Here is a 14,017-nt window from a genome sequence, read left to right as displayed (position 1 = left end):
CCTGTGGTCGTCCTCATATGGTACAATCGTCCTCGCACAGTTTTCATTGACCTTAGTACTTACTGAGGACAACACAAGCTGGTTTGACGCAGAAACGTCTTTTCGAGTGCTTTCTGAGGACAACAATTTATCCTGAAAAAGTACTTTTAAGGACGTTTTGGAGAGGACAAAAGCAACGCACGAGCGCCGGTTCAAACGTTTTTTCGAGTGCTTTCTGAGGACAACAATTGGTCTGGAAAGGTCCTGTCAAGGACATTTTGGGGATGACAGAACATTGCACTGAGCACTTAGATATAATTCCTCAAGACCTTTGCGCACCAAATAGATGCATTTCATATGTGAAAACTTTCTTCACACGTTCGTTTCATACAGTCATAAAGTTATTGTATACTTTTGCCTCGTTTGTTTCTTTTTTGGCAGAAAATTTCTAATTACGCGTTTCGCTCAATGAGACACGCGTAAATAATTGGCTTAGGTATCGAACCTGGTATTGCGGAATGTCCATTTGAAACAGTGTGTTCCCAAATGTCACCGCCTTAAATTAGTCATTATACACCACTGTAGCGCGTAATAACAAACTAGCAACTGGCAACCATTGACTATGCGCCACCATTTCAGATAGTCAAGTAGCCAAGCAATTCCAAGCCAACTGACTGTCAAAATGGCAGCGGCGGCCCTGCCAGGGAAGGTGGAGTGTACTAGTGGAAGTTCGTGGCCTTTGTTGTTTGTGTGCATGGTTAAAAGTGAGATATGTCTGAGTCGTAGGTGATGACGCCTGGTAAATTATCGTGTTGATGGGTGCACTGGGCTGCACAACGTTCAGACTGATCATGGATGCATTGTCACCAGCCGACCGCGGCGAGGTGGGTTCGAAGCAGCCTGGAACACCAGATATCAATTGTGCTTCGAAGCAACATGTTCCCAACGTGGAAGGATCTACTTCTGCATCTGACACATGGCCTGACCTCGGGCAAGTCAAGTCAACGCCCGTGTCGAGTGTACAGATAGGCTGTCAGAGCGGAGCCTCTAACACTAATGAGTGCATTGGGCGCGATACACGTGGTGATGAAGACACTGTGTCAAACTTTCGAGGAAGATTACAAACGTAGTTGATTGACCTGTGTTGACTGCCTTGATACTGCTTTTCTTTTTTCAGACTATACGCGGACTTGAATGCCTGACAAAACTGTCAGTTGTGATTAATTACTGTTAAATAAATTTCAGTCAACAAGCTTCGTTTGTTTTGTCACCTGTATGTTGATTAATACAGTATATATACACGAGACCTCGCAGGTGTTTTTCTTTTGATGTGTGGAAATATCATGAAAAGAAGTAAATGCTAAGTAGTATCACTGCCCACAGTACCGAACCGGCCACACAATCATTGTTCCGAAAAGATACTGAAAAAGTCCCGAAGTGTTGTATTGAGGATGTGCTGAGGTTGTTATGTGTACGGACAAAGGGACAGGATTAGTACCATTCTAGTACCATAAGAGGTCATTCTGAGGGCGTCATATTGTCCTCACGAAAGCATACTGAGGACGTCCTGAGGTTGTGTTTGTGTTGACTGGGATGTATGCCTCGAGGACACGAAGCCGCGTACTCTATCAACGTGCTGTGTTGATGTTTATGAAAACTATATAATTGTTGTTTTGATGTAAAATCTAGCAATAGCAGCCATGTAGTCATGTGCAAACGTTTGCGGCCGGCGTGCAAAAAAATAACTAACAACTAAAGTTATACGATCATGACAATACAATGTCCGAGAAGCTTTAGAGTCATGTCCTCCATGCCGTGGGCGCACGACCCGCTGACATCGCCATGAAGCAGTGAGCTGAAGTTTAACCGCAGCGAGTCTACTTTAAGTGCTTTCCTCATATCTTTAGGGGCGAAGCTCTTTAAAGCGGCAACCGTTCGTCCCGCATAGTCGTAACCAGTGTTACATTTTGACACGCAAGGTGGTGCCGGTGGGAGATTTCTCCTGTGCTTTGTTGAACAATAAAAAGTTCGCGGTGTGCGCCTTAACTAAAAGCCAAATGCCCCTGTCTCTCATTCCCCATTAACAGCCATTGGCATGTACATTGAGACAAGAAAGGGCTGCTACGTTATACTCGCTGGGTGTAACCTCCTTGGTTTTAGAAAGGTTTAGCGAGCATTGAGCCACAGTGCCATGAATACAATGAAGTAGTATATAGCATGAACTCGAGGTGGTTAAAGGTGAGAAGTAGATACGAAGCGCAAGCCATAAGAAAGTAAAAGCCGAATTCTCCTGTCTCTCATTTCCCATTAGCAGCCATTGGCATGTACATTGAGCACTATCTGACAGGAAAATGTTGCTACGTTATACTCGCTGGGCGTAACCTCCTTGGTTTTAGAAAGCTTTAGCAAGCGTTGGGCCGCAGTGCCATGAATACAGTGAACTTGTATATACATGTACTCGAGGTGGTTAACGGTGGGAAGTAGACCCGACGCGCAAGCCGTAAGAAAGTGTGCGTGTGCCACCTCTCGGTTAGTCCTTGGAAGGTCCGCTGGATGGCGGTGCTTCTACATGGGGAATATATGATGAAAAGATGCGAGATAGAGGTACCTGTAGTGTTGAATAGATGGACGAGCGGACACACAGACAGATGCATGGATGGACGCATGAACGGACGCAGGGGCGGATAGATGGACGAACGCAGGGACGGACGCACGCCCGGACGGGCGGATGGACGCATGGACGGTCACACAGACGGACGCATGGACAGACGGAAGCAAGAACGAATGGACGGACGAATGCTTCGCCCCACCCTCCATCATTCACTCCGTGGATATGCTGCCTTTTTATTTTTTTCTCTCGTGGCTCTTGTGCTCTATCTTTCGCGAACTCGGCTGTGTTCACAGGCTGTGACTTGCTAGGAAACTGATACAGCTTTACACGTAGAGAGCGTCCCTTGGTGTTGTCCACATTGTTGTGGTAGTCCGCAACACACCAATACTGCGGACCTTGCCGACGCATCCGTGGGGCCACATCTTCCCTCGCGGAAAGGCTACTTCGCACAGCGAGCATCTCGTTTTAGCGCGCCAAGCTGACGGCACGGCGCACACATCGACTGCAGAACGCGTTGCGGGCCTGTCGCACGCGCGCCCCTTTCGGCGAAACAGACTAACCCGCCTGCGACCTCTAACGCGTCTCTCCTCAAGTTTTCCGGAGCTCGCCGCCAGCGCCAGGCACGGCGTTGTCGTCACTCCCCAAGTTGGAGCTTCGGTTCTCTATACGGCGGCGCCTCGATCACAGAAATCAATCAATACGCGTTTAACGAGAGTTCTGCGACACCTCTGGAAAAAATTCGGCAGATCCCAGGTTTCTTGCAAATCAATATGTCATGCGAAGCATGCATGGGAGGTTACAGCGTTGTAATTGTTTTATTGAGCAAAGCATTACGTAGTGGCGCTAAATATACGTACACAAATGCATGCACATGCATACGTTAAAGAGCCGCATGTTATATATAACCAGTTGTTTACAGTTGCATAATGATTCCAACAGCAACATGGCTATAGCAACACCAGAGGTAAGCCGATATGTAGCGCTCGTTTTCGCGTGAATGGTATCGCTGGACACTGCTCCATAAATCAATTTCAGCGCATGACACCTAACACCAATTGACGTTAGTCCAACGTGACGGCACCATTGGAGTACATACGTGTGCTTTAATGTTTATAAAGTTAGGTAGCCAGCACTGCAACTACAATTGAGATTTCACGAACATTTGGGTCTATTTGAAAAGTAGTTTGAAGACCCAGCGTTGCTCTGAGACACGCTGGTAGCGCCACCTGCTGCGCCGTGTCGCACTTGGAGCCTGTTCACCACAGTATAAATGATTGCAACGGAGAATGCTGCGGTTCGATTCCTCCTGGGACCCTGACATTTATTCTCTGCATTCGTCAGGTCAACGCTGCATGCCAATGTCAGCTCTTAAATGCGAAGCATTTCTTAGCGAACTTCGGTGACTTTGAGCGTATCTATCTATCTATCTATCTCTCTATCTATCTATCTATCTATCTATCTATCTATCTATCTATCTATCTATCTATCTATCTATCTATCTATCTATCTATCTATCTATCTATCTATCTGTCTGTCTGTCTGTCTGTCTGTCTGTCTGTCTGTCTGTCTGTCTGTCTGTCTGTCTGTCTGTCTGTCTGTCTGTCTGTCTGTCTGTCTGTCTGTCTGTCTGTCTGTCTATCTATCTATCTATCTATCTATCTATCTATCTATCTGTCTATATAGCCACCTATGGCTTTTAGCTCTCCAGGTCGTTTGGATAATGGCATCGATACCAAACTTGGTATGGCATAACATGACTGTATTGTGAGCATATTTGACTAGTCATAACATGAAAATCATGGCATCAATGTCATGAATGTCATGGCATAGATGCCATGACATAGATGCCATGACATAGATGCCTATGTCATGAATGTCATGATTTATATTTCATGGTCTTGCTGCTCTTTCAATGGTTTCATTAACATGACATGTTGCAAAATTGGTATGGTATGACATTATTGCATGGTGAACACAAGCGACTGACACTAACATGAAAATCATCACATGCGTGTAATGTACCAACACGACAACATTCCACGCTGATGATGCGCTCTCGGCCGTTTCGCTAGCTTCACATATACCAAACTCGGTATTACATGACGTGAACGGACGTCATAGGTAAATAACACATCCAAACATGATAATCACGACATGCGTGTCATGCAACAACATGACTACATGCCACACTCATGATGCGCTCAAGGCCGTTTCACTAGCTTCACATATGCCAAATTTGGTATTACGCGTCGTCAATGTATGACGTAATAATGTGACTGGTGCAGAAACATGATAATCATGAGATGTGTGTCATGTGAGAACATGATAACATGGCACAGTCAAGGCGCGAATACACTTCGACGTGACCCGGCGTGCGTGTGCACCGGCGTTTGTTTTGTCGCGTCACGCCAGCGTTGCCACGCCAGGCGCTAGTTTTCCCATACACTCTCAGGCGCGCGCCGGGCTGCGTTGTTTTGACGCATTTGCTTTTCAGCGCGTCCGGCGTCCCTCCATCTCAAAAAAATGGCAGCATATCCACGGAGTGAATGATGGAGAGTGGGGCGAAGCATTCGTCCATCCATGCGTCCGTCTGTGTGACCGTCCATGCGTCTGTTCGTGCGCCCATCCCTGCGTTTGTTCATGCATCCGCCCCTGCATCCGTTCATGCGTCCATACATCCATCTGTCTGTGTGTCCGTTCGTCCATCTATTCAACACTCCAAGTCCCACCATCTCGCATCTTTTTATCATATATTCCCCATATAGAAGCACCGCCATTCAGTGGACATTCCAAGGACTAAACGAGAGGTGGCACACGCACACTTTTTTACGGCTTGCGCTTCGGGTCTACTTCCCACCTTCAACCACCTTGAGTTCATGGTATATACTAGTTCACTCTATTCATGCCACTGCGGCCCAATGCTCGCTAAACCTTTCTAAAACCAAGGAGCTTGCGCCCAGCGAGTATAACGTAGCAACCTTTTCCTGTCAGATAGTGCTGATTGTACATGTCAGTGGCTGCTAATGTGAAATGAGAGACAGGAGGATGCAGCTTTTAATTTCTTACGGCTTGCGCTTCGTATCTGCTTCCCCCCTTTAACCACTTCGAATTCATTCATGGTATATACTAGTTCATTGTATTCATGGCCCTGCGGCTCAACGCTCGCTAAACCTTTCTAAAACTAAGGAGGTTACACCCAGCGAGTATAATGTAGCAACCCTTTCTTGTCCGATAGTGCTCAATGTACATGCCAATGGCTGCTAACGGGGATCGCAGCGTGCGCGTTGACTAAAAGTCGAATGCTCCTGTTTCTCATTCCCCATTAGCAGCCATTGGCATGTACATTGAGCACTATTTTTTATTGTTAAACAACGCGCAGAAGAAATCTCTCACCGGCACCACCTTGGAGGTCAAAGGTTATACCTATTTCGGGTATGTGCCACTGGTGGTTACGTATTACGAGGGACGCACAAGCCACGCCATAAGGAGCTTCGCCCCAAAAGAGGTAGACGCAGAGCTGTCTGGATAACGCATCGGTGTCAAATGCAGGATGTCGCCTTTCGCGCCGGTTGCTGTCGGGCTGCGCCGAGGGACGCCGGTCGCACCGGTCGCGCCTGGCGTCAGACTATAGGCAGCGTTCAATCGAGTTTTCCAGTCTGACTGCAGCGCCAAAATACATAGCCTAGCGGATAAAAAAAAAGAAACGTTGAGGCGGCATCAATGAAAATGGAACACGACGCACGCGTCTCGCACCCTGCATCTGTCAGCGGATGGTGCCCGGGATACATTGGGCACTGCAGACGAGCAGGTGTCTCTTTTCTGCGTGCCTTTAACGGTGAATGTCTGAAACTTTGAGACCGACCGACCGACCGTTATAGATAGATAACGACCGACCGACCGCCCGTTATCTATCTATCTATCTATCTATCTATCTGTCTGTCTGTCTGTCTGTCTGTCTGTCTGTCTGTCTGTCTGTCTGTCTGTCTGTCTGTCTGTCTGTCTGTCTGTCTGTCTGTCTGTCTGTCTGTCTGTCTGTCTGTCTATCTATCTATCTATCTATCTATCTATCTATCTATCTATCTATCTATCTATCTATCTATCTATCTATCTATCTATCTAGCCGCCTATGGCTTTTAGCTCTCCTGGTCGTTTGAATAATGGCATCGATACCAAACTTGGTATGGCCTTCCATGACTGTATGAAGAACATATTTTACTAGTCATAACATGGAAATCATATGTATGTCATGATTTACATTTCATGGTCCTGCAGCTCTTGCAGTAGTTTTGTTAACATGGCATGCTGCAAAACTGGTATGGTAGGACATGAATGCATGACATACACAAGCGACAGACCCTAACATAAAAATCATGACATATGGGTGCCATGTAACAACATGACTACATGCCACGCTCGTGATGCACTCGCGGTCGTTTCGCTTGCGTCACATATACCAAATTTGGTATTACGATACGTGAATGGATGAAGAAGATATGTCACTGGTGCAAGCATGATTATCATGAGATGCGTGTCCTGTAACAACGTGACTATACATGCGACGCTCATGATGCGCGGGCGGCCGTTTCGGTATAGGTTCATTTATACCAAATTTGATGATGATGTATGGCGCTTTATGGCGCAAGGGCCAATTGATAACCAAAGAGTGCCATTTCAATGAGTAGAGATGTTTACAATGATATGTTGCGTGGCTGTATAGGGGCCTTAAAATTCCTCGCGATAATGCGGGTAAAAACATAAGTATTAAAATAATGACAGTGGCGTGATATGCATAGTAAAAAGGGGGACAATGGTGTTGATAATAAAAACATGTAAAAATATTTGGCACTAGCACAAGTGCCTCATCAGCGCTCTTGTGTCCAACGGCTGTGAGGCAAGTGCTATTAAATGTAGTCACTGCAGCAGCAACCTCTCTTAAGAGGTCGCGCTACGCAACGCCAGGGTATATTGCATGGTAAAAACCGACATCTCTTAAAAAAGCTAGCAATGGTTTATGTGTGAAAAGTGGTTCCCTACCGACAACGTTGCGGGGTGTAATAGTATATGTTGTCGGTAGGGTAATAGAAAGTGTTGTCTTCTTAGAGGGTCTAATTGTTTACACTGGATTAAAACGTGAAGAACTGAATGCCTCACCAAATCTGTCACACAATGGTGGATCGCCACCGGACAAAAGATATGAGTTTGTCGTGTATGTGTGTCCTATCCTGAGCCTTGTTAGTGTTACCTCTGTTAGACGTGATTTTGATACTGGTGGCCAATGGCCAAAGAGTGGCTTGATAACGTGTAGCTTGCTTTGCGTGCGTCTATCCCACTTGCTCTGCCAGTAGTCCCTGAGCTTTCGTTTGAGAAACGGCTTAAGATCAAGGGCCAGGATTGGTATGGGTGTAGTGGCAGTGCTTTCGTGTACGGATGCAGCAAGCTGATCCGCCATCACAATGCCTTGGATCTCACGGGGCCCTGGCACCCAGCACACTACAACATGTTGTTTAAGTGTGTAGAGTGTGCATACAATAGAGTAAAGTGAGACGAGGACAGGGTTTTTTTGTTTTTTAAGAGTGTGCAGAACCCTTACCACACTGAGGGAGTCCGTATAAATTACTGCTTTTTGTATTTGTGATTGCTTGATGTGTTTAGCCGCCACAATTATCGCGTAAGCTTCCGCTGTGAAGATACTTGTGCCTGGATGTAGAGGGCCAGCATCCGAAAAGGATGGGCTGACAGCAGCGTAGCACACAGAGGACTTAGACTTGGAGGCCTCTGTAAAGAACTCAGGACGTGTGTATTTGTGTTGAAGTTCCAGGAAGTAGTTTCCGATATGGGCAATAAATAGGTGCATGTTTTGTAACTTCTAGGAAAGACACATCGCAGTCTATAATCTGCCACTGCTATGGTGGCGGGTATACTACAGGAGCCATTAAACTGTGTTGAAGTGACACTCCAGTTTCCTCAGCTAGACCCTTCAGGCGAACTGAGAAGGGCTGCTTCATCGAAGGCCTGTTTTGAAACAGAATAGAGCTCGACAAATCATTAATAGTGGAGTAGGAGGGGTGCTTCTTGTCTGTTTTAACCTTAAGAAAATATACAAAGGATATGTAAGTTCTTTGTAGATAAAGTGACCATTCATTTGACTCAACGTAAAGGCTTTCTACAGGGCTGGTGCGAAAAGCACCCGTAGAAAGGCGGATGCCCAAATGGTGCACGGGATCCAGCATCTTCAAAGCACTTTGAGTCGCATACTGATAAACAACGGCCCCATAATCTAAGCGGGTGCAAATCAGGCTTCTATAAAGGTTCATGAGACATTGCCTGTCACTACCCCACAAAGTACGTGACAACACTTTTATAACAATCATGGCTTTTAAACATTTTGTTTTTAAATACTTGATGTGCGGTACGAAGGTCAACTTGTTGTCCAAGATTAAGCCTAAGAATTTATGCTCCGCATTGACAGACAGACGTTGACCGTTCAATTCAATGTCAGGTTCTGAGTGCACGCCTCTCTTTCGGGAGAACAAGACACAGGTGCTTTTTTCTGGGTTCAGCCGGAATCCGTTTTCCTCTGCCCGTTTGGAGACCCTGTTTAAACCTAACTGAACCTGCCGCTCACACATTGCTAGGTTGCATCACTTAAAGCCAAGCTGGACGTCATCGACATATGTGGAATAAAACATGTTGCGTGGGATGGACAGGTGCAAAGAATTCATTGTGATAATAAAAAGTGTACAACTAAGTACACCAGTTTGCGGTACTCCCGTTTCTTGCACAAATGTTTGGGAGAGAATACTGCCCACACGGACACCGAATTTCCGATTGGACAAGTAACGCTCGATTATGGAAAACATTCTAGCGCGCACACCCAGGTGAGACAAGTCTCTTAATATGCCAAAACGCCATGTTGTGTCGTAAGCCTTCTCGATATCGAGAAACACAGAGAGAAAGTAATGTTTGTGGATGAAAGCGTCTCAGATCTGTGCCTCGATACGCACCAGATGGTCGGTGGTGGATCTACCCTCTCGAAACCCACATTGGTATTGGTCAAGCAGATTGTGTGTTTCAAGGGAATATAAAAGTCGGCGGTTTATCATTTTTTCAAAAAGTTTACAAAGGCAGCTGGTTAGTGCAATGGGCCTATAACTTGAAACTGAGGAAGGGTCCTTGCCTTGTTTCAAAATAGGGATAACAATAGCCTCTTTCCAGAAAGCAGGGATGGTGCCAGAAAGCCACATAGCGTTGTATAGAGAGAGTAAAGTTTGTCGCCTTTTGAGCGGCAGGTTTTTCAACATTTGATACGTGACACGGTCGTAGCCTGGTGTAGAATTACTACTAGAGTTTAGTGATGTTTGTAGCTCAGCTAAGTTGAAAGGTTGGTTGTATGCCTCGTGTTTTGTGCACTTGTATTCTAGTTTCTGCTTTTCTATCCTTGCTTTATATCTTTGGAAAGCTTCAGTATAGTGTGAAGAGCTAGACACTTGCTCGTAGTGTGCACCGAGGAAGTTCGCCTGATCTTCCAGGCTGTCACCCTGTGTGTTTACGAGTGGGAGTGAGTGTACTTGTCTTCCTGCTACCCTACGAACCATGTTCCAGACTTTAGCCTCTTGTGTATATGAATTTATCCCTGATAAAAACTTGTGCCAGCTTTCTCTTCTGGCCTGCCGACGCGTTCTCCTGCCTCGAGATTTTATTTTCTTAAAGCTCTCAAGGTTTTCCGCTGTCGGCGAGTTCCGCAGCAACCTCCATGCCCTGTTCTGTTCCTTTCGCGCATTCTGACACTCAGTGTTCCACCACAGGACGTGTCGTTTGCCGGGCAGTCCAGATGTTTGTGGAATGCACTTGGCTGCTGCGTCAGTAAGAAAAGTCGTGAAGTACTGCACAGCTTCATCTATGCCTAATCCGCATATGTCGGTCCAACTTAAGTGAGTAATCTTTTGAAATTGTTCCCAGTCGGCTTTGTTTACCAGCCATTTGGGAACATGTGGCAGACATTCATATATTATTGGTGTACTCAAAACTAAAGGAAAATGGTCACTTCGGTATAGATTATTTATGACTTTCCACTGAAGTAATGGTACAAGTGAAGGAGATGCGATACTGAGGTCTATGGAGGAGTAAGTGTTGTTTGCAAGGTTATAATATGTTGCCTCTTTCCTATTCAACAGACAAGCACCTGATGAAAAGAGGAACTGATTAGATAGATTAGATTTGTGGGGTTTAACGTCCCAAAACCACCATATGATTATGAGAGCCGCCGTAGTGGAGGGCTCCGGAAATTTCGACCACCTGGGGTTCTTTAACGTGCACCCAAATCTGAGTACACAAGCCTACAACATTTCCGCCTCCATCGGAAATATGCAGCCGCCGCAGCTGGGATTTGAACCCGCGACCTGCGGGTCAGCAGCCGAGTACCTTAGCCACTAGACCACCGCCGCGGGGCTGAAAAGAGGAACTGTTCGATGAGACGACCTCGTGCATCACATCGACGGTCACCCCATAAACCGCTGTGCGCATTCAGGTCCCCTAGAACCAAATAAGGTTCTGGTAACTCATCTATTAAAGACTGGAAATCATGTTTTTCCAGGCGGTGTTGCGGCGGTATGTATAAAGAGCAGATGGTGACGAGCTTATTCAATAGAACTGCTCGAACAGCCACTGCCTCTAGAAATGTTAGTAGTGGTAGATGACTACATGCTACTCCTCGATTAACAATAATGGCTACACCACCAGATGACGCCACAGCATCATCTCTGTCCTTTCGGAAGACAACATATTGACGCAAAAAATTTGTATTCTTGGATTTTATGTGTGTTTCCTGTTCACACAGCACTTTTGGAGAATGTTTGTGTAGAAGTTCTTGGACATCGTCGAGGTTTCGAAGTAGTCCTCTGACATTCCATTGTATAATTCGTGTCTCCGTTACGGGAGTAAAGAAGTGCTATTATGGGGGTAAAGAAGGGAGTAAAGAAGTGATACCAAATTTGGTATTACGAGACGTGAATGGCTGACGAAAGCATGATACTGGTGCAAACGTGATCGACATGAGATGCGTGTCATGTAACATGCTACGCTCATGATGCGCTTGCGGCCGTTTCACTTCACATGTACCAATCTCGGTATTACTTTTTTTTCTTTATTTACCAATCTCGGTATTACGCGAGGCGAATGGACGACATAGGTAAATGACACAACCAAACATGATAATCATGACATATGCGTGTCATGTAACAATTTGACTACATGCCACACTCATGATGCGCTCACGGTCATTTCGCTAGCTTCACATATACCAAATTTGGTATTACGTGACGCCAATGGATGCATGACGAAGGTATGTGACTGGTGCAAACATGATAATCCCGAAATGGGTGTCATTTGAGAACATGACTACATGCTGCAGTTTAGGCGCCAATACATTTTGACATGACGCAGTGCGCATGCGCGCCGGTGTTCATTTTGTCGCGTCACGCCGGCATTGCCACGCCATTCGCCGGTTCTGCCATATACTCGCAGGCGCACGCCACGCTGCGTTGCTTTGACTCATGCGAGTTTCAGTGCACCCAGCGTCCCTCCATCAAGAAAAGAGGGAGACGCAGTGCTGTCTGTGAAATGCATTGGCGCGAAATGCAGCATATTGCATTTCGGGCAGGTTGCAGTCAGACCGCGCCGACTGACGCTGGTCGCTCCTGGCGTCAGACTAAGAGTGTTCGCGTTTTACTAACGTGGCGCCTCTGTGCACAGCGTGTGCACGCGACAACGCTACATTGGGCCCTTCATGATGCGCTCGCGGCTGTTTTGCTAGCTCCAGATATACCAAATTTGGTGTTACGTGACGTCAATAAATGACGAAATATATGACTGGTACAAACATGATAATCCTGACACGCGTGTCATGCAAGAACATAACAATATACCCCGCTCATAGCGTGCTCGCAGCCGTTTTGGTAGCTCCACATATACTAAAGTTGGCATCACGTGACGTGAATAGATGGCGATGATAAACGACAGATTCATACATGATAACCATGGAAGTCATGTACGGCATCTTTTACCTCCACTTCGTAACGTTGTGCTGATTTTAAAGTGACATATCAACATTTCTCATTCGTGCGTCGCATATCATCCCACTGCACGTGAGATCTGCCATTTTTTTCCAAACGTTCATCCTCGAAACTTCCAGTGTGTGTTCTCGCCGTTCCTGTGCAGATATGAAGTGTCAATCACTTGTGGCACAAAGCCGCAAAGCAGTGGCACATGCCCGCCCTCGGATATGTCCCACTTTACGAACGCGACGGGATTGTGACAGTATTCATGTCATGAGCAGCGAGTCGTATTCATGAAACCATCTCACCCTCCCATACTAATTTTTATTTACCCCAAGTTAAGGTGGTTTACGCAGATATGTAGGCGGCTATAGATAGATAGTAGAGAAGTAGATGCTCACAGTGCTTGCAAAGAAATGATTTGCATTCAATTGCAATTAACTCTCTTTTTCAGCGTCTACCTTACAAAAGACGTGAATACCCAAAAAGAGTTGGTGTTTCCACTCTATTTTGACTTTCTTTTCTTATGGTGTGCAGTGCGGGCTTACGGATTCCTTTTGACCACTTTTAATTTTTTAAATTAAGAGCACCTAAATCTAATATTGTGGATATTGAGTGCATTTCTCCATTACTAAATAATGCCCTGGTCACTGGCATTCGAACTTGTTTTATCAAGGCTACCAGTGCGGTACCTTGTCTGCTAAGATTATGCGGCAGGTCCCTTCACGCAGCATTCTCAATAGACGGTCAAAGCAGGCGCGATTGGCGGAAAAGTACACAGGCATGCCGGTCCCTTCACCGGGGGAAAACCAGGCAGTGAGACCAATCGGTATTGGACCGACTACTTCATCTGACCAGAAGAGTGATGGGTAGATTGACTGCAGCGTCATGTAGAAATTTAGTCATAACATTTATCTTCAAGGAACAAACAGTGCAACAGAAAACGAGGATGAGAAGAGGAACAACAGATTCGTGTGACCACCGAAATGCATGTTTGGCATCAAAGTTTTGAAAGCTACCAAGAAAGCCTTCAAATTCTTCATGAGTAGTGTTGTGTTTCTGCATTAGTTTTGCAACACAAGTACAATGAATTCGTATAGTTCCAGTGGGATCACTTTAGGAAAGCATGGACATGTAGCTGAGTGGCCAAGACAATCACATTCGAAGGGTGGAGGCCCCGAGTTCAAGAACGACCCTGCCAAGAAAATTTATGCGAGAATTTTTCATAGAAGGAAGAATATAGACTGAACACTAGGTATATAGAGCTTTGCTGCAAAATAATTGTAGCCATCTGCTCCATTGAAGAAAGGCTATTTCAAAGTTTTTTTTATTTAGAAGATAATGATGTAGACATTAGGCATAAATGCACACCAGG

At 45.8% G+C, this 14,017-nt stretch overlaps 1 protein-coding gene across 2 annotated transcripts in view; it reads right to left on the bottom strand.

The window, feature by feature from the left end:
* LOC142804149 (caspase-2-like) overlaps positions 1–14,017 on the bottom strand; it is a 161,672-nt gene that overhangs the window by 46,928 nt on the left and 100,727 nt on the right. The gene's annotated exons all lie outside the window — the stretch shown is intronic.

Source organism: Rhipicephalus microplus, chromosome 3 (genome assembly GCF_043290135.1).
Source record: "Rhipicephalus microplus isolate Deutch F79 chromosome 3, USDA_Rmic, whole genome shotgun sequence".
Classification (NCBI taxonomy): Eukaryota; Metazoa; Arthropoda; class Arachnida; order Ixodida; family Ixodidae; genus Rhipicephalus; species Rhipicephalus microplus.
Note: the sequence above shows the minus strand (reverse complement) of the source record. Positions and strands in the feature narration are given on the sequence as shown.